The 22,985-nt window shown below is 33.3% G+C and overlaps 1 pseudogene; it reads right to left on the bottom strand.

Moving 5' to 3' along the window:
• Nucleotides 1-4,431: 4,431 nt before the first annotated feature.
• LOC149553021 (E3 ubiquitin-protein ligase RGLG1-like) overlaps nt 4,432-22,985 on the bottom strand; it is a 147,473-nt pseudogene continuing 128,919 nt past the window's right edge.

Genomic DNA, 22,985 nt, shown 5'->3' with positions numbered 1-22,985 from the left:
AAATGACATTCTCTTGCAATTTTTTGCATATTAGAGAAATATTCTCATAAAACTCTTGGATGAGATCTTCTGTCATACTTGTCCACATCCTTGATGTCTATATAGAATAGACTTTTAAATAACCTTTTTTCCTGCTTGTTTAGATTGATCAATCAATGGAACTAGCTGAAAGATGATTCCATTTCCTTATCTAAGTGAAAATCCTATAATACCAAAAGAAAATTTATAGTAGAAAAAATTGGTATTTGTGTTATATATTCCAATATAAACTTAGTTCCCCTTTGCTCTTCATTTTTTGAACCATATCTAGGTGACTAAGATTTGAAAAAAATAGTGGAAAATATAGTGCTTAGAGAGAAAGGACATGCCTTTTTGTTGAAAATTTTGATGTTGTTGACCATAGAATTGAGACCAGAGAGAAGCATATCCTCTTGTTCATTTCTCTTGAAACTACCAAGCCCCTTGAAGTCTAAGAGCACATAGATACATATATTTCCCCTACTATTTTCCCTATTACAATAGTCATTCGCACTCCATTGGTACATATGTAGAGGTTTTGATTTCATTTCATTGATTTTTGTACTTGTTTTCTTCAAGTTTATTAAGTTATGCCAGTTTTCCTTCATAACTAGACAGTTTTTGGAAAATGGAGGTTATTTCTTTTTTCCATGGTTGAAAATTGATGAAACCTTGGGGAATAGGAGTAGAATCCTTGTATTATAAAATACAAAGATTGGAGTTAAAAAATTGCAACTGGTAAATTTTACCAACAAGTCCTAAGCAGGTTAATAGTGAATCTAGCTAGAAATGAATGGCAAAATGAGCTTTCCAAATGCATGGGAGAGAAGATAAAGACATGATTTATTTTAGATATGAAAGATCATTGAATGGAGGTTCTTTAATTATAGATAGGAGTTTCCACCAATCAGTTGAAGTGAGTTACAAGATCATTTCTTGCATACAACCAATGAAAGCCATAAAAATTGTAGAAACCCTTATTATTGGGAAATGTGCTCTATAGACAGAGTTAGAGGTCCAAACCACAAAAATCATTCATAGAGTCCAAATGGGTATCCTGAATGGAAGCTACTTTGATATTTTTTAAGAAATTTTACAATTTAATGGCCAAAAACCTTAATAAGAGGGCTAATTGCACAAAAGGGTTACTAGGAAGCATATAACTAGTTTGGAAATTGGTAGAGAAAGAGAGTTTGGAATTATTTTGATGGATACTTCTAGGTCAAAGCTAAGCTATCTAAGCCTTGGGAAACTCCCTACAAGACCTTGAAAAGTAAGGAGCAAGTTCTAGCATTTTAGGACTTACAAATCATGTTTGCAAAAGAAGATAATTTTGATCTTGTAAAAAGGTCTCAAATAAAAGTTGGAAGAATTATGCTAAATAGGATTTGGTAATTACCAGAGGAGTCAAGTAGACCTGAAAAGAAGCCAAGAAGAGTCATTGCAAAGGAAGATCCATTGATTTCACATCACAATGGAAAAATACAAGTTTCTATGTAGCAGCTAGGGAAGAGAAATCTTGAATCAATGGATAATATTATCAAGAAATACATGGAGGCTAATCAAGTTGTTCTTGCTAACCTCACATATAAAGCATCTTTAGCTCATGTAGAAATTGAGAATTAAATGGGAATTTTATTTTCTGATATTAATGACATGTCACAAATGGATCACAATGTATGCAATAATATCCAACCTACTATTGCTTCTAGTACAAAACATATTGTTCAACTGAATGTCATTTTACACACACTAGTACTAGGTAAGGTCTGGTGTTAAATTTAGCTTGTTTTTATTACTCATCTTGTAGACCTTTTCTCTTATTTCTCATTTTTTTTGGGTGGTATGAGGTAAGAAGTATTATTACACAAAGATCTCCACCGACTCTTTTGAGATAAGATGATATATATCTATCTTTTTGCTCAATAAAATGTTACATCTAACCACCATCATTCAATGCCTCTGGAATACTCCATCAAGCATCGATCATTATTAGATTAAAAAATCCATATGGAGGGTTTATTATTTTGGCAAGTAGCCTTGTGCAAGGTGTGGTCCATGTTAATATAGTTGTTTGATGTGGAAAGCATGTCTAGAGAGCCTTGAACCTCTGAGAATGCCCATGTTGTTTATCTCCAAATCTAGTATAAGCCACAACAAGTGTGTTGAGTTTTATTTTTTCACTATTTCTTTTATCTTCTGTCTTTTATTATATCCTTTGTCTAAAACTAGTTCTCTATTACTGGATTGTTAGATGGTCCTTCCCTATACTTATTACTTGTGAAACTTAGGGATAAATTACATATCCTAGTTTTTTTTATTTGTCCTAAAGCATATCAACTTCCATCAACTGCCATGGACCAAAATTTGAAATCTTACCGATCCCTAGGTCTAAGGGTTTGACAAAACCTCTGCACACATTCTTTTTCCATAATGTGGAGGCATTCCATTAGAACCCTAGGCATCTCAGAGTCCATAAGTCAAATTTACAATCATTTCTGAATTGGTTTGGCATATCCTCTTGTTAGCTCCATAGAGGCGAGACTATTGAGTTTCTACCTTTTGTAGGGATAGTTGATCCATTATCCAATTAGTCTTACTACTGAGATTGATGGCTACTAGTAGTAGGTGCATTTCTCTTCATGGAGGATTTTCCCTTGTATAAGCTTTGAACACTGATATGCAAATCAACTTGTGCTAATGCTTGAGCCTTGAGCCTTGAGCCTTATTAGCTCAAAATCTACAAGAAACTATGCATATCTTTTCATTTTGTTTCCCCTGGACACATTTTCATGGGTAATATCATAATCTATTTTGCATTATGTGAATTCTAGGGCATGATCCCTATTAAATAATAACAAATTTACAGGAATAGGTTACCTACATGGTCATTTTAAAGGTTTCTCTTATGGTTATTTTGAAAAATGAGCAAGTATAATTGACATAAAAGTTGCATTTCAACAACATGCCAATTGACTTTATTGTTTATGAAACACATTATGGCCCAAGTGGTTAATCTCTTGTTGAACTATCACTAATTTGGTTTCCTTTTTTATTAAAAAAATTGAATTTTCATGTAGTTAGCAAGATAGATGAATATATGATCTCCTAGCAGACACAAATATATGTCCTTTCTCATCATTTATTAAGATTTTTTTATAGTCTCAATTTTATGGATAAATATTTTCTCAATTACATCAGTAAACTATAAATTTGGTGTATGGATCTAATCACTTTAAACAATTTTAACTTTTTTTTTGGCATGCTTTGAGCTTTGACTTTGGATTTAGAAGTGTATTCAAGGCATTAATCCTTGTATTTTAAGGTATATTTAATATTTCACATTAAATCGAGGAAATGAAACTAATGAAGTTTTTGTAGATAAATGCAATGGCACTAGGATTTCTTTATTCATCCACATAACAATACTTGTATTGAATGGAAATCTTAAATTTCATCACATCCACTTTTCGTGTTTTGTACATGGTAGCTTGAGAGTCATCCTCCATGGTTCCTTGGAGACAGTAAAGTGCATGTAATTATCCTAAGAGAAGATTTTTAGATTAAAAACAAAGTGCCTCTACATGAACATTTTGAATTCTCGAAAGTAAAAAGCAAGCATGGCTTGTTTTTAAAATAGTAGCCGAGTTTATGAAATAAAAGGTTGATGTTTAGTTCTACTCTATACATAGACCATGAAAATAAAAAAGCAACCTACAACCATTGGCAGCATGATAGCTGTATGGTCCAAGCATTGAAGTATTACCATAATAAAAGGAATAACTGAATAGAAACAATGGAGAGAGCTATATGAATAGTGTAGGGTGCTACTATTGATAAAAATGTTGTCTTATCCTTATTTACAAAGGCCTTTTATCATCTACATATTGATACCAATTAATTTTTAAAAGCCTAAACATAGTGGCTTTCTTGCGAGAAATGGTAATGAGAGTGATTGATGAAAGCATCATTTCTAGAACACTTCTTAGAGAAAAGACCTCTTGTAAAGAAAAAGTGTTGAATCTACAAATTCAAATTAGAAAACAATTAGTTAGTTTTTATATTTTGATGGTCATAATTTTGAAATCAAACTATAGATATAAAGCATATTGAATTTATATTAATGAATAAAGTAGGTCAATACAAAGCAAGTTTCTATTCAATTTTTCAATTACAATGCTTTTCATCCCTTTTTAAGGATGATGAGCAATAATCTTAAGCTGTAGGGAACACTTTTGTGCCTATTTTGCCTGGGTAAATGTCATAAATATTTCCCAATACTAGAGATGCTTCCAGGAAATGCTCCACAACATGGTTAAAAAAACTCTAATCCATCATATAAAGATAAGGTTTTGGCCCTCTTATTGGTGTTCATTAAAACACTATTTGGTCAATTGAGCCCTTTGTTGCCTGCTATGACGCTGAAAAAGAACACAATGCTTTAAGCATTCCAAAACATGAACATAAGAATCCATGAACATTGTAATATTTAATTAATCTAAATATTTAAATTCAATCACTATGTAACAGAGTTGCATTCCATTTACATGGAATTGACATATAAAACTAAAACTATAAATGAGATTCAATTACAAGGATTAAAAATACAAAAAATATGGAGAAACCCAGAAATAGCAAAAATCCTAAAATACTCATAAAATCATGGAATGAGAACTGTATTGTTATTTCATGATGAAAATATTGAGTAGAAAGAAGAAAAAGTTCAAACATCAAACACATAAAAATAGGATCCAAGTACCCCACCATTGAACATTTCTTACTCTTTTAAGAAACATGAGAAAATATTCAATTTGTTTTGATGCTCTTTTTAACCTCAAAGTAGTTAATTTCTACATCTGGGCTTCAAATATTCTTTATCGGTTGTTACTTTGGAATAGTTGAGATTCTACTTCTTCTAAAGCTATTTCATGACATATCATATTCTAGTTTATCTATGTGCTTATGGGACAAAGGATTCAACTACCCCACCATTGGACATTGTCGTTGGTCAGTCAGCTAAATACCTTAGTAATAAAGGATTATACATCCTTCTACATTGACACTATGATTAGATAGAATCATGTATTTTCCAAAGAATAACATACTAACTTCATTTTATTTGTCAACCTGGGAGTGTAAGCTTGAGAGGGTGGCTACAAAGTAGTGCTATCAACAAGATCAAAATCAAGTACAGATTTCCATTGCCGAGGATGGATGATATTATGGACTATTTGAGTGGATCTGAGTATTTCACAAAGATAGATCTAAAGAGTGGTATTATCAGATTCATAATAGAGAAGGTGATGAGAAGGAGACTACTTTCAAGACAAAAGGACTGTACGAGTGGTTGGTCATGCCTTTTGGGCTAACCGATGCACTGAGCACTTTCATGGGGCTCATGAATGAGGTACTGAAGGAGTTTCTAGGTAAGTTTTTTATTGTTTACCTGGATGATATTTTGATCTTTAGTAAGACATTGGAGGAGCATTTGATCCATATTCGTAAGGTGTTTGATAAGTTGAGGGACAAAAAGTTATTGATAAACTTGAAGAAGTGTAGATTTGTAAAGAAGGAGTTGGTGTACTTGGGATTTGTAGTCTCAGCATAATGTTTGAAAATAGACCTAGAGACAGTGAAGGCTATCCTTGAATGGCCTACTCCAAGAAGTGCAACATAGGTAAGATATTTTCATGGACTGGCTAGTTTTTATAAAAAGTTCATAAGAGGTTTTAGCAGTATTTGTGGACCCTTGACTAGAACAATGAGAGGGGATAGGAAAGAATTTAAATGGACTATAGGAGTAGATAAGAGTTTTAATCTTTTGAAATAGAAAGTTACTAAGCAGCCAATTTTAGCACTTCTTGATTTTAACAAGGTGTTTTAGGTAGATTGTGATGCTAGTGGTAGTACAATAGGAGTTGTTTTGAGCCAAGCTGGTAGACCTATTGCTTATTTCAATAAGAAGTTGAATGATGTAAAAAGAAAATATTTTGTTTATGATTAGGAATTTTATATTATTGTTCAAGCATTAAGGAAGTGGAGACTATCTTATTTGTCAGGAGTTTGTTTTGTATACTAATCATCAAGCTTTGCAATATTTGAATAGTCAGGGAAAATTAAACCAAAGGCATTTGAAGTGGTTGATTTTTTTGTAGAGATATACATTTTTTTTGAAACACAGGAGTGAGAACTCTAACAGAGTTGTAGATGATCTTAGTAGAAGACAACTTTTGCTGATAGAAATGCAAATAAAGGTGGTTGGGTTCAAGGAACTTGGTACTTTGTATCCAAATGATCCTAATTTTGGTGAAGCATGGAAGGCTTGTACAAAACCTGTTACACTTGATAGGAAAAAGTGGTTGGATTTCATGATCTAGGATTTGTATGTTCTTCAAAGTAAGCCAGTTGTGCATTCCAAGAAGTTTAGTGAGAGAGAATCTCATTAAAGGGAAGCATAGTGGAGGATTGGATGACCATTTTGGCAGAGATAAGACCATAGCTTTGGTTGCTAAGAATTATTACTAGCCATAGTTGTAGCAAGGTTTGAAGAAGTTTGTACAAAGTTGTAGAATGTCAAATGATGAAAGGAGTGAAGCATAATATAGGGTTGTATTAGCCATTACATGTACCAGAGAAGCCATGGGAGGATGTCAACAGGGATTTTGTTCTTGGACTACCAAGGAGGCAATGTGGGCATGATTCTATTTTTGTGGTGGTTGACAAGTTTTCAGAAATGGTACATTTTATTCCTTTTAAGAAGACTAGTGATGATGTTCATGTGGCAGAGTTGTTTTTTAGAGAAGTGGTGAGGCTACATAGTTTGCCAAAGAGTATGGTTTTAGATCGAGATACCAAATTTTTTGGGTATTTCTGGCATACATTGTGGAAGAAGTTGAAGATAGATTTGATGTTTAGTTCATCACATCATCCATAGACAGAAGTTGTGAATCATAGTTTAGAAAACTTGCTAAGATGTTTGGTTGGAGACAAGCCAAAAGGATGGGATTTGATTTTACCATAGGCAAAATTTGTATATAATAATTTTATCAACAAGAGTACTGGTAAATCACCACTCCAGATTATATACGGGAGTACTCCAAGAAATGCTTATGAAGTGGAGTTTCCTACTAAATTGAATATTTCACCAATATTTAATATTTTAGATTTGACAAAGTATTATGAAGGAGGTACTCAGATGAAGTTGCAGAAGCACAATGGAATATTCTAGTAGCTAGTATGGCTACAAAGGAGATTGAGGATATATTGGATAGTTGTATTGGAAAAAGTACAAGGAATGGAACTTATGAGGAATACCTAGTCAAATGGAAAGGGAGGCCAATAGAGGATTCAACATGGCTAGCAAGTGAGGAGATTAACCGTCTTGGTTTTCCTTTGAACACCTAAGATGTGACAGAGTCACTTCTCACATTACCCTAGGTGTCTGATGCAGGAGCATCCTAGGTGTAAGAGTAGTCTTGCATCATCCAAAAATATTTTCTTTTCAATCTTTTCTATTTTTAAGGACTAGTAGACAGGGTGGTTACTATTTATGGGAACTTGCTATTTATAGTAAGTTTTTCATATGATCTCAGAATTTTCTCATTTTCTACATGAAGTTTCATTTTAGAGTTATAAGCCTACCATAAAAATATCATTGCTCTAGCTTAAGTATAAGAGAAGTTATTGAGGATTTTCGGTGGAAACATTTATAGAAAAATTTGTAGGCTCATTGTTGGAGGCCTTAGAGTGCTCAAATGAGGTCCAAAAACTCAATAGAAGGGCACTTGTGCCATTCCAAGACTGTAGATTAGGAGTTGGCACTTCCAAAAAGCAGTTATGATAGCCAATTGGAGCAACGATTCATGCGTTATGATCTTTCAAAGATGGGCTACCTGAAATATCTAAAATAATTATCAAAGATGTATTTGGTCGATTCTATATGTATTCTTACAATTTTTCAGCCCTCTGTATTAAGTTTCAATGTCTAGAACCTTCTTGGGTGGCATAAAATTGCCTATTTAAGAAAGGCCCAAACATTGCCTAGAATAGCTCTAGGTAGTAGTTTGCAGCTTAGTCTTGCAAATCACGATAATGAAAGTGTCCATGTGGGTTAACATATTGTACTTTTGAATTTTGTAATTCCACATTTGTGGCACAAATTAGAAGTCCATATTTTGCTCTTGCATTTTTTGTTGTTTCTTTGTTTCTATTATGGTTTATGGTATTAAGGAGAGTACCCTTTATCAGATCTATTGTGGCCTTGTATTGAGTAGTTATTTACATTAGTGATGTGAGTGCAAATTCAGTCTTCTTCCTAGAAATAGGAATGTTCTTAGACATGAGTGTTGTAAAGTTCACAAACTACAGAAACATAAGTAAAACCTTTAACATAAGAATAGATTTCTAAAAATATACACTCACAATGTCAACTATATCTATTTTTATTTTCAAAACCAATAAAATTAATAAATTACCTAGAAGTTGTTAAAAGACCAAGTTTGTATGTTATAGTCAAACTTTTGCATCATGTCCCAAGTGGCAAGGTCCATCACTAACACCAACTAAGACAATTGAGAGTGGATATTCACTTCATGAGTCATAGCAATTCTTGCATTATAGCTACAAGTTTATAGAATAGTTATTAGCATTGAAAATACAACCAAATCATGTACATGGGATTACCTTTCTTGTACTAGTGCAATGACTATATTATGCTCTTGTGGGCTCAGGTTACTACTTTTAGTGTCAATACTTCTTGTTACCTATAAATATTTAACTTGCATTAGATTAGTTGATAGGAAGAATACATACAAGAAAAGGATGAGCAAAAAATCATCAATATGCCCACACAAAAAAAAGGAAGACTTATAGAAAAATAAAAATTTAGGAAATCAATTATCAATATAAAGAGAGTCTAAGGATGGGTACAAGCATAAACAATAAGGACAATGTGTGCCCTGTAAGTGTATGTTACATATAATTCAAGAATTCTAGTAAGTAAATGCTTTTTATCCAAAAAGAAGAAAGAAGTTTCAATTTGTTAAATTAATAGTACATTTGAAAAGAAGCATAAATTAATGATTTACAACCTATCCATCTACAATTATCAAAAGAACATGGTATTGCCCCCCACTTTGCTCCACAATATGGATCATTGCTTTGATGATTGGTGAAAAAGATGTTAGCCCTAATAGAAAAAGAAAAATTTGAAATACATTAGTAAATGGCATAACTATATTCAATACCTATTGCATATAAGAACAATATAAATATGAACCCAATCAAACATTCGAGAAAGACATACTTTATGAGCCCAAGATTTTAATGCACAAGCCAATCTACATTTGCATTTTATGATAAACATCAAAGCTTAATGAAATACAAATCCTTACTAATAAACAAGTCATAGTTGGGGACTATTTCCCTGTATTGTTTTAGTGCTTCTTCAAATCCATTGCATAAATTACCATCTGGATAGAAACTAAACAATTTTTGGTCATGAGTTGAAGTTGTACAATGTAATAAGAATGTATTGTTAGTGATAGGCATTTCACTTTGTCTCCTATGAACTTTCTGAAGTGTCATATGAAAACAAAATGGGAAGATAATATGAAAAGAATTTTGAAACTTACCATCCCCAAAACCAAAACATGAGATTAAGTTGTCCTCATCAAAAGTAGATAAGGTCTGTCCAAAAATTGAAATCTTGGGAATTCATGGCATCATCAGAATTGATCTTGATAACAACAAGAAGATTAGAGTTGGTCTACGCTACCAGATCTACAATATGGACTATAGCTAGTACAATTATTGGGCATTACTCTGACCTTTTCATGGTCAACATGCTCTCATAGTTTGAGTTTCAAATGATGATCTCAATCTATTGTTTCATATGGATTGTGTCAACTATGCAAGAAATGTTTGTTTGGTAACTGGTGAAGATGTCTTGGCCCCTTTAACTCATAGATCAATTTACATTTATCAAGTTCTTTCCATTTTCCTTTTCAATGTGATTGATTTCCTTCAATCTAAAAATGATGTGATAAAGTTAGTACATAAGGTTGTAAGGCTTGGTGTAGTTTCAGACAATGATTTATACATTACCATTCAAAACTATAATATGTGGTCCAATGATGCAATTATTGGAGGGCTTCTCAACAAAGAAAAATGGGTAGCATGTTGACTACATGATTTGGTCTATGATTTCATCAAACACTCTCTAGAGATGCAAGACTTTTGATATGTCACTCATACCCTTGCTCATCATAAGGACAACCTAGATTCAAGGTTTGCAACTATAATCAAGATTCGTGTCACTACATTATTCACTCTCATTTGACATACACATGCCCCCTTTATCCAGTTGCTAAGGTTAAATCCTATAGTAGGAAATGTCATGATCATTTTAGGCATCTTCATGAGTGTATGGAAGATTAATTAGGAGCTTCTCTCTCTTTACTTTGTTTTCCTTTCTCACTGTATACAAAGTATTCCTTAGGCATTTAGATCTTTATGTTTCAGATACTTTTATTCCTTACATTGTTTCTTTATGTCTTTATGGCTCTCTTGTAATCACTTATTCCTATTTAATAATTTATTAATATATTTATCTAGGCTTTGGCCTTTTGGTTTAAATAAAAATTCAATCACAACACAAATTTTCTCCATGATATTATGTTGGAATAACATTCACCTAGATCACAGATCAAACCCATAATTGAAGATAAACTACAATGTGTTAATAATAAATAGGACCAAAATGCTATACAACTTTATATTACCACATCAATCTCTAGGTGAAATACAATGGCTATAATGAAAAAAAGAATGGCTAGCCAACCATAACAATAAACTATAACTAGTCTACTTAGTCAAGAATAATGCTACAAGAACAGAACAAAGTAATCACTGCTCAATCTGGGATCTAGAATAACTCACTTCATATTGCATAAACAAGATGAAGAATATGGTAAACAAGATGAATATGTGATGTTCCACCATTAAACACTTCAACTTCACTAGTCTATTCTCTTGCAAAAAATATAAGTGTCATGTTGCCTCAAATATCGCCAATATTGACCATCATTAACACTCAAAAGTGACCTCTAGATAAGAATTGCTCCTTTGGCCAACAATGTTTTCATCCTTTAGCAAGTGAGATCTTTGGGCTTCCACCCTTTGACCTCCTATAAGTTCAAGGATTTTTTTCCTCAAATCTAATTTCTCAAACACTAGAGTTAGGAACAACTTGAGATTATAGGTTTTGAATATTTAATATTAATCCTTTTGTTTTTTCTCTCAGTTCATTGAACATTAAAAAAGGGACATCCATGATAAGTGCCAACTCAAGACTGAAATGTATGAAGGAAAACCCATGCTAATTGAGTATTGTGGTTCTCAAACTCCAAAAGTCATGAAATTTGGATTAGGTTTTTGGAATATTACATAATAATCATTTTGCTCCCCCTTTTAGTCCATTATATACTAAGAAAGGGCATCAAGATCAACAACCATGGCCACCACCTCAAGGATAATTTTTTTTTAGGATAACCCATAGTAATTGAGCACCGTTCCACCCTAAATTGTAGCTAAAATCATCTTCTTTCTGTGGAATGGGTTTAGAGAGGCATGGTAAAATGTCCTCTACAAGATACAATAATCCTTGTCAGTAATGGCAAGGGTCCCTTAGAGTTTGGAACCTTAACTCCCTCATTAATGGAAGCCATTTTTGTCATCTTCATTTGCACACTTGTGTCCACATGAAACCACATCCTCGATCTTATATGATACTTTTTTTTACCATGAAAACCTTTTGGAAGATTTTTCATCCACCAGAGCATTAATGGTTGCCTATTCATGCAAGGCGGTGACTAGATGAACAATGCAAATAGGTGACAATTTCAAAGCTTGAGGTACATAGATAGCTCATAATGCACACCACTAATCACATATCAGAATTTGGGTAGAAATAATTCTAGCAAGTACATTTCAAAAACTTCAATAAAAAAAAGGAAAAAATAAGGGATGCATGAAAGGTATGCCTAGGCAAAGCATTTTGCTACTTTAACAAAGACTCAAAATAAAGTAGACATGGGAGAAAAGGCAAGCCAAGAAGGAAGATTCCACAACTCAAATGGCTTACCTAGACTTATAAATCTAAAAATGCCTCCATACTTAGAAATTCTAGAGACCTTATGCAAATGCATGGTGGCTGAAGTGCAAGAACTCTTACATAGATATAGATCAATAGAGACCTTGGAGATGGAAAAATACCACTTTGGACTACAAGATAGATTATGGGGAAAGGTGATAATATAGGACAATATTTGGTCTTGGAATTCAATAATTGGATTAGGAAGGAGACTTGATTCTTTATAAATGGCGTAAAGCCAAGAGGAGTCTAGAATTGGAAAACTAAAATGGGCATTAAAGAAAGGAGATGACTTGCAAAATTAATTTAACATTTTATATTTGCTTCAAAAATTCAAATGATGGAGTAGATAGATTAGATTCAATTATAAATAAGCGATAATGTTCAATGGTGGGATAGTTAGATCCTTTGTTCCATAAGCAAGGAGATAAACTAGAATAGGATATGTCATGAAACAATTACATAAATGCTAAAATAGATATACATTTGAATATATTTGACATAAAAAAAAAGAACTTGGGGTCTATTGAACATAATACTACTCTCATTTCTCTCTGTCATGCTCTCACACTACTCAATCTCAAAAAAATTGCAAAAATAAAACATTTCTAAGGATAAAGTGATAGTTTTGGAGACTGCTCCTATGGTTGCAGGCCAATACATTGTTTTTGAGTATAATATACAACAACTATGTGGGTTTTTCAAATTGAGAGAGAAGAGATTTCATGGTTCTTTTTGCAAGTTTTGTATCTTTTAAAAATGTGTTTTTGATTGAGAAAAAACAAGTTGATGCCAAGTAGAGGGTGGTCAAAGATAATAAAAATCTCTTGCTTTCACCACCTACAGATGTTGTGGTGTTGTTGTTTTCCTATGTAATCAGAGAGCAATTAAATAGTCATGATTGGCATGTATATTAACATACAAGTTGTCATAGGCTATTTTAGACCTTTAGATTTTGAGCTACTTGAAGCATCCTACCTACCATTTATGTCTTCCTAATATTACAAATTTATAACAAATCAAAGATCTCTATGAACAAGAACAAATGCTTATGGCTCTTCGTGTCAAGGAAGCAACAATTATGGTTGATATCTCTACTTGTGCTTTGAGGTAGGAAGTTCAATAAGCATTTATTAACTCCCTTCTCTACCCATATTAATGACAATTCAGAGGAATAGGCAATCATCCCTACCATTATTTCTATAGATTCTACTTCCTATTAAGTAAAGTGTGTGACATATACTTGTGCTTTCAAGCTTTGAGGTTAAAGATATCTACCTTCATTTATTTAAGAAGTGCAAGGAAACAAATCTTTGAGTAATGCAAGCATCAACCAATTACTAGCTCTACCAACTATTAGGCGATGAATCAAAGTAATAGGAGTGCATCCCTACTTTTCTTTATGTGCATTCTTCTACCCATTAGGTTAAGCATGTGCCATAATTTTATTCCCCTTCCCTGTAAGAGAGTTTAGTATTAATTTTTGGCACTAAGTTTTGAAGCATTTTGCCCAGTCTCAGGTGATCCTCCCTTGACCAAAAAGATGCACCATTAATTCCATAGTTAATATGCCCCTTGTGTGGCACTGACATCTTTACAATAGGTAGACAACAACTAGCATAAGGAATATGTATCCTCCACTTTTTTATGTGTGCTATAAATGATATGAAGCCAAGAGGAATCTAGAATTGGAAAACTAAAATGGGCCTTGAAGAAAGGAGATGATCTGCAAAATTAATTTAACATTTTATCATTGCTTCAAAAAGTCAAATGATGGAGTAGATGCTTCAATTTGCAAGAAGTGACCAATGATTATTTTGAGAACTTTTTATCTTGTTTTAAATAGTTATCTTGCAAGAAATAGTTTATGACTCTATCTTTTAAGCAAAATAACTTATGTTTTATGAATATATTATCTATATTTTAAGACATGAAGATTGAAGTATAGATTGATTAGTTATGTTGTGTTTTCTTGAATCTATGGTTTATTATGGTTTAATGAAGGATATTAAATGCTAATAAATATTTCCTCATCCATGCTCTATTTAGGTAGGTTCCTTGCTACAGTCGTAGGATTTGTAAGAGTGATAATTTGAACATTATACCTTTTCTAACATTGATGATGAAATGAATGCATTTATGTAGAAGTTGTTGCATTTAATGTTTTGCAGGTGTTGTCATGCATATTGAAGACAACATTTTAGCACTGAGTCAAAGCAAACTGGATGATTAATGAATAACCATGTAAGCAGATCATGGTGTGAATTTTTTAATGATGGCACAAAAAGATAGCTTCTTCAACCTACTATATTCCTAGGGGACTTTATATGCAGTTAATAAGTGTTTCTATTGTAAATTTTATGATCTGTAATTGATCTATGTTGATGGAGTGATCGTAGGAGTAGGAAGTTGTTTAATCTTTCCTTTAAATAATTTCCATTGTAACGTTGAAAGGGGATTTTGATCTTTTCCTAGTTTGACTAGAAGGAAGTAGAGTGGATTTTTCAATTCAACAGAGTAGAATATTGTTTTCAAATGTAATTTCTTATTATGAATGAATAAAATATAGAGTTCAAGTTTCCACCTTTAGACTTGATTGTTTTCTATCCACTCATCCAAGGGGGCCCACTTGGTGAGTGAACTATTTTGTTAGAATAGATTTACTTTTCTTATTTTGTTTCCTTGCAAAGTACACTTTTGTTGTTCCTACAACCATTGATAACAAAATCATTAAACTATTCCTACAGTATAGGTTTTAAAGTAGATTTATTGTTCATAGCATTACTCTAAGCTTTAAGGAAAATGTCATTTTAGTTTCTAGCTTAGTTTCCTTTAGCATTTATTTCATGTTATAGTTGTAATGAGCATCATTCAACTTCTCACTAAAATAATAAATAGATATACCTTTTTGGCTCAAAACAACTCCTATTGTAGTACCACTAGAATCATAATCTACTTGAAACACCTTGTTAAAATCAGGAAGTGTTAAAACAGGCTATTTAGTAACTTTCTCTTTCAATAGATTAAAACTCTTATCTACTCCTACATTCCATTTAAATGATTTCCTATCCCCTCACATTAGTTTAGTCAAGGGTCCACAAATAATGCTCAAGCCTCTTATGAACTTTTTGTAAAAACTAGCTAGTCCATGAAAATATCCTACCTCTGTCGTCCTTCTTCAAGTAGGCCATTCAAGGATAGCCTTTATTTTCTCTAGGTCTATTTTTAGATCTTCTACTGAGACTAAAAATCATAGGTATACCAACTCCTTTACAAAACTACACTTCTTTATGTTTATCATCAACTTTTCTTCCCTAAACTTATCAAACACCTTGTGAATATGGATCAAATGCTCCTCTAATGTCTTACTAAAGATCAAAATATCATCTAGGTAAACAATAAAAAACTTACCCAGAAACTCCTTTAGTACCTCATTCATGAGTGGCATGAAAGTACTCAGTGCATTAGTTAGCCCAAAAGGCATGACTAACCACTTGTACAATCCTTCTTTTGTCTTGAAAGAAGTCTTCCACTCATCACCTTCTCTTATACAAATCTAATGATACCCACTCTTCAGATCTATCTTTGTGAAAAACTCAACTCCACTCAAATAGTCCATAATATCATCTATCCTTGGAAATGAAATTTGTACTTAATTGTGATCTTGTTGATAGTGTGAGAATATATGCACATCCTCTATTCTCCATTCTTCTTAGGTGCTAATACAACTTTTACAACACATGGACTCGGACTTTCTCAAATCAACCCCTTCTACAACAACTCATGAACTTGTCTGCTCACCTCTTTAGTTTATGCTAGTCTCATTATGTACATTGCCTTGTTTGGCAAATTGGCTCCTAGAACCAAATCCATCTGGTGATTGATCTTCCTCATTGGGGGCAATCCATTAGGTATAATATCTGATATTAAAAAACTCTCCCAACATATCTACAACTTCTGTAGGTACCTCTTCTACTTCTTCTTTACTACCTTTTGGAATTATAGAAAAACACATATTCTCATGCTTCATAGCTTTGAGAAACTATTTTCCAATAACAAAAAATATTCTAGTAGCATTCCATACCTTTTCTTCTTTATCTGTCAATGGCTTCAACTTATGCTTTAATCAATCCTTGGTCAGAGTGTAGGTCATTGCTCACCCATTGTGTATAGCATGCCTATCAAATTACCATGACCTACCTAGCAACACATGACATATGTCCATAGGTATGATATCACAAAGTACCTCATACTAGTAGCTTCCAATCTTGAACTTCACTAAGCATTGTTCATTGACCATGACCTTGTAGTCATCTTGCACCCAAGCAATACGGTATGGATATGAGTGTTTCTATCTCTTTAGCTTCAACTTGGTGACCATCATTTGTGACACCAAATTTTTAGTACTTCCACCATCAATGATCACATCACAACACTTACCTTTGCATCTATACCTTGTGTGAAACAAGCTCCTTCTTTGATCAAGTTCATTCTCACCACTCAACAGGAATCTTTTATTAACTATGACTTCTCCCCTTTCAGTATCTTTAGAATGTGAGGATCTAGCATCTTCATCAACATGTGTAACTCTTTCCAACCTTCTATTCTTTGATATTTTCTTCCTTAGTGCTGGGAACATTCAAATATTCTATGCCCTTCTCCGCCCTTCTCCATAGTGAAAACATTTTCCACAGAAGCCTCCTCTTCTAGATCCTTTTCCTCTACCTCTTCCTCTCTAATCTCTATTGTTCTGATCATGGAAATGAATGGATTTGTTTTTCCTTAGTTCTAACTACTACTTCTAGCCTTATCCTTATTCTTCTAATCATCATTATGGTCACCATAAGATCGTCTACCAGATCTTCCACATCGACCTCTTCTATTATTCTTGTTTCCAAACTTCTTGCTTAGTTTCTCCTCAACTCTTAGGGAAAACTGGTATGCCTCCTTAATACTTTTCATTCGAACTAGACTCAAATTTTCCTAAATGCTTGGCCTTTACCCATCAAGATAATGGAAAAATTTCTCCTTATTCACTTCTACATGGCCAATTCTAATGAGAACTCAGTAGAACTCTTTAGTATACTCTTGTATAGATTTTCCCACTTGCTTCAACCCTTGCATTTTCTTCAAAAAATCAAGCTCATAATCCACAAGAATGAATTGTCTTTTCAATTTAGCTATCATTTGATCCCATCTAGTGATTTTTTCCTTTCCCTTTCTATTTTGCTCTAACTGAACCTCCTGCCACTAGATCTTTACGTGTCCCTTCATTTTTTCCTTAACAAAATTGACCCTATTAGGATCATCAATATCTTCATACTCAAAGTACTCCTCCAATTCATTGATGCAATTGATCAGCTCCCTTAGGTTAAGATTTCCTAAAAATTTGGGAACTTCAAACTTAGATCTTTTACCAATGTTGGAGATGGCCCTAAAAAGCCTCTCTTCCTCTAGGTTTAGAAATGCCTCCAGTTCAACATTTTCTTCTTCTTCTTCCTCATCCTCACTTTCATCTCTTATGGAAAGATTTTTTCTCTACATATTTGTTCTTCCAATGCTTTCATTTGTCTTTGGAGGGCTCTAAAACCCTTTGGTGCAACACCTACAACTCTTCCACCATGCTCTCTTTGTGGAGGCATTCTCACACTTCTGTTGAAACTCTAGTGTAAATTCCTCACAATTGGTGATCTATCTACATGCTCAACCCAAACCACAGTCCTAGCATGAACTACTTGATAGTCGATGATTTGTCCACACACTCAAGAACTCTAGCTTTGATACCACTTGATGAAGGGTTCTCCCCTTAATACCATAAACCATAACAAAAAGAAAGAAAACAACATCAAATGTGAGAGCAAAATATGGACTTCTTATTGGCATCGCAAATTTGGAACTATAGAATTCACAAGTACAATATGCTAACCCACATGGGCACCTTCATTACAGTAATATACAAGACTAAGCTATGAACTACTACCTAGAGCTATTTTAGGCAATTTTATGCCACCTGAAAAGGTTCTAGAAATTGAAACTTAATACTTAGGGCCGACGAACCCTAACAATACATATAGAGTCAGCCAAATACAACTTTGACAATTATTTTAGATATTTCGAGTAGCCCAATTTTGAAAGACCATAACTCATGAACCATTGCTCTGATTGGCTATTATAACCACTTTTCAAAAACACCTGCTCCTGATTTACTTACCCATAATGATGTAAAAACCTTTCTTTCAAGTTTTTAGACCTCATCTAGGCACTATAAGGCCTCCAATAGTGAGCCTGGAGATTTTTCTATAAAATTTCCACAAAAAATCCTCAATAGCTTCTCCAATACGTAAGTTGGAGCAATGAGATTTTTATGGGAGGCTTATAACTCTAAAATGAACCTTCATGTAGAAGATGAGAACATTCTGAGCTTGTATGAAAAATTTACTAAAAATAACAAGTTCCAATAAATAATAACCATCTTGTCTACTAGTCCTTAAAAAAGAAAAGACTAAAAAGAAAATATTTTTTGGTGATGCAAGATTAATCTTACACCTAGGATGCTCCTACATCAAGATCTTCAAATATTGGGGTAGTTATATATCTTATTTTGTATTTATATTTCAAATTATCTTTCTAAATATTTCTCTAAAATGAAAATAATAATATAGTGTTAACCTATTTAAGAAAATATTGAACTATTAGAGACAATCTTCATTGTATTATTTGTTGAGTCAACATAAACCATGATCTGTCTCCAATTTTGTGCATCATGTACTTCTGTACAATAACTCAACTTTAGTGCCTTGTATGTTACAACTTATCCTTTAATGATGGATCACAGGAGGCAATAACATCACAAGAAAAGAAGTAAATAAAAAATACTTTTCCATTACATTGGATAGAAAAAATTTATGTGGTTGAAACACTCCAAAAAATATTGTGTTTGAAAATTCCATAGAAGTAGGACACACTCAGCATGCTCAAGGTGTCACTCTCTCCCCTAATGTAGATAGAAAAAAAAAGGGAATGGGAATTTTTTTAATCTAAAATAATAAGTTTACTAGGAACAAATATCAACACTCAGACTAGGATATGGCAGCAAACAAAGCAATTTAGGCAAAATCAATGGAGCATAAATTTTCCTTCTATAGATGCATACCTTGATCACAAAGATAGTGATGATGAAGGGGAACATGATTTTGATTATGCAACATTTGATTACCCCTAAATTGATAGAGGGCTTCAAATCATGATCCCTCAAAAAAATAATGGATGAGTTATGTAAGATTTTTCAAAGCCTAAAAATATAAAGTCTCTTTTAGTAATGTTCTTACCACTGGAAGCCACTACAAATGATCTAGTCAAAGATTTTGGTCAATGCGAAAAACTTGATAAAGTCAAATTATTCCATCAAAGAGAGAAGAAAATAGATTTAATTATGCTTCTATCATCTTGAGCATAAGTTGTTGAAGTGTTGGTCTTGTAAGTCATTTGAATTTATTAGAAACTATTAGGTAACCATTACAACAATTTTGGAGGTATGTTTTGTCACTATTATAAAGTTCCATTGTCTTATAGTATGGGAATAGTTGCTAAAATCTTTATCAGTTAGAATTTCTAGCATATGTGGATCCTAAGATAATAAATATATTTAAAATACTATACTTGTGCAATTTCATGTCATTTACATTTTGTTTTGAACTTTTGTTGTGAATATGAAATATTTTTGGTTATTTTTTGAAGTTTTGTGAGGCACACTGATTCATCTTTGATTGGCTTCCCTTTTATAGATAGAAGAGGCTTTTTAGAAAGTATTGACGAAGAAACATCTTCTTGTCTATAGTAGTCAACTGCGAGTAAAAATGGCATTTTCATCTAATCAAATTTTTTGTCAAAATTCTACTCCCAAAGTGGCAGAAAATGTTGGTGTGCCTCCACCTGAGCTAAAATTATAGATGTACAATTATGAATGTATAATTATGATCAAAGAATTTTCTCCCGCTATCAAATTTAAGCAGCTCAAAAATGCATTGGTATTTTTTCAAAACTGTGTCATGCATCTTTATGGGCCCGCCAAATTCTACCATATATATTGAATGGGCTATTTCTAAGTACAATAATATATTATACTTCCATCTAAGAAAAAATAAAGATAAAGGTAGACTAATTATACATAGAAACTAGGTATAAATCACTAAAGAAATTATTGGAATTAACTCAAAAGATAAGAACCAAGACAATGTAGAAAGTCACACATTGCATGATCATTCTTTAAACTATGCTAGCTCAATGGAAGAGCGCCTTCTTTACAAGAAGATGGATGGTGGTTCAATTCCATTGTGCCCTATTATGAGAAAATACAGTGTTAAACATGCTACTAAATATTCAATCAAATATACTACTAGATATGGTACTAAATATACCACTAAACATGTGACTAAAAATACTAAATATGTGATCAAATATAGAATTAAATATGTTACTAAATATACTACTAAATATGTCACTAAATCAACTATCAAATATACTACTAAATATCTGACTAGCCACATGATTAAATCAACTACTAAAGCAACTACTAAACTAATTACTAAATATACCAATTTATATACTAGTAAATATACCACTAAATCAATGATCAAAATTAGCGATCATATAAATGACTAAAATTTCTTAGTAGTAAATTTAGTAGTGTTATAAATGATTGGATATTAACTATTATTAGTCACGTGACTAAGTTTAGTCACATATATACAAATTTTAGAGGTTTTTTTAGTCACATATTGTTGGTTTTGTACTAGTGAAAACTAAGATAATTAAAATATGAGTACTGGCATTTGATCTAAGGGTATGAGCCTAGCGGTATATCCAAGGGAAAGTGTTTGTACAATTACCTTTTGAGGACACAGTATGATGGCCTCCCAAGGGATATTTTCCACACGATGTTCTGCTTGGGCTCCACGATGCTAAGCAATCTACTCTCCACTAGAGTTCATACATAGTAGACCCATATAGTGTTTGAACATGACCTGTTGTATTGCATTATTTCATGATCTTGGTTTTAGTCCTCTGTACTATTTGGCGTGAGTGTTATCCATGGATGACTATTTTGTGTGTGTGTGTGTGTGTGTGAGGTTGGATCATAATCTCCATCACCATGGCGGGAGTGGGCCTACCAATTCCACATGGTTGGGAGGCACAGCTACCTTTACCACTATTGGGGACTGATGTACAAAGTTGGCCTTCCTCCATGTTCAATTCCAAAGTTGGATGCTTGCATGATTCTTCGTATCTTTTAGAGTATGTTTCCATGTGATTTATTTTATTTCAATTTATTGTGATAGTTGATGTATGCACATGCATGTTTACTACAATGCTAATTTTTCTTATGATTTGATGCTATGGATTAGATGGTTAGGTGCTTAATTCTCCTTTATTTTCACATCATTTTCATTTCCATGCTTTTGGGTGTCTTAGCCTCGATTTATATTTTTTTGGCACTCCCCACTATGGAGGAATTATTCTAACCATGTTTCCATTTATGATTTTCATGATTGATGTCATCCTTTTTCATGCCAAAGATGTTTTTCCTTGCACGAAGAAAGCATTCTCTCATGTAGGTATAGCTAGATGCTTGCATGAGAATACATTCTCTCAAGCGTAACATGGTTCTTCCTCATGCATGAAAGTCCTAGCATGTGTGGCCAAGCACCCTCTTGCATGGCCTTATGTTTTCTTGCATAAAAGAAAGGTCTCTCACATGAAGGAACATTTCCTTGCATAGTAGTGAGTTTCCTCACACAGGTCATAATACTTGCTTGTGCGAGCAAGTGTTTCCTCACTCGAGTCTATATTTTTGTACTTCCTCACGTAGAAGACAAGTAGCATTTTTGTGCATTATCAGGAAGTACATTTGAGTATTTTGGACACCCTACTGGATTGTGTGCCTTCCTAGGTTTTGACAGATAGGGTTTCTTATTTGTTGAAAATTTCATAGTTGGTTTTCAAACATGTTAGTAAGTAGTGATGCTCGAAGATCATTAGTTGCATGGATTGCTTGTTTAAGTCTTCCATTGTGACCTTTTTATCAGTTGCATATAGATTCTATTTGGATCCATGTTTGTTAAAAAAAATGTATTTGGCTTTTATTTATCCTTGTACTAAGGATCTTTAGGTGGGGCATTACACATAGCATCCAGATCATGAACAACAATAGGTGCCACATCAAGGACATCCATAGGGGTAACATCATCATCAATAGTATGGGAGATATTAGAGGAGGACTCCAAGAGGGAGTCATCAACATGAATAATCAAATAGTTAGAAGCAGCCTTCCACCAACTAGCAACACCTTTATGGTATAGAAGAGCACAATCCAAAGCTAAATGATTATTGGCAAAGCAATGTTGACAACAAAATGGGAGGACCTCATAGTCTAACGCTTTTGTCCATGACCGATCCCCAACCATGAGCACCACATCACGAAGAAGTGGTTGAGGTAAGTCCAAGTCAACTAATATATGAGCAAAAGTAGTAAGGACCAAGGCTACCATAGTGTCATAGCCCTTTAAGAACTACCCAATGGAGTTCCCAACAACCTCATAGCAAGACATCTTCTTAAAGTGCAGTGGGAGATTATGAAGGTAAACCCATATTGAATACAATTGAGTGGCTTTATAAGGGGGTTGAAAGAAGCCAAGGTTTGGAAAAAAGGGAATGATCCCTCCAAGCCCACATCTTGCACACAATAAGATCTCAATCTTGAGAAGAAGGAAATACAACAATAAAGAAACTCTTAGCACAAGTGTAAAGGTCAAATTCA

This window comes from Cupressus sempervirens, chromosome 6 (assembly GCF_028749045.1).
Source record: "Cupressus sempervirens isolate cs-2001-9-10 chromosome 6, ASM2874904v1, whole genome shotgun sequence".
NCBI classification, from domain to species: Eukaryota; Viridiplantae; Streptophyta; class Pinopsida; order Cupressales; family Cupressaceae; genus Cupressus; species Cupressus sempervirens.
This window is presented reverse-complemented; position numbering and strand designations above follow the sequence as displayed.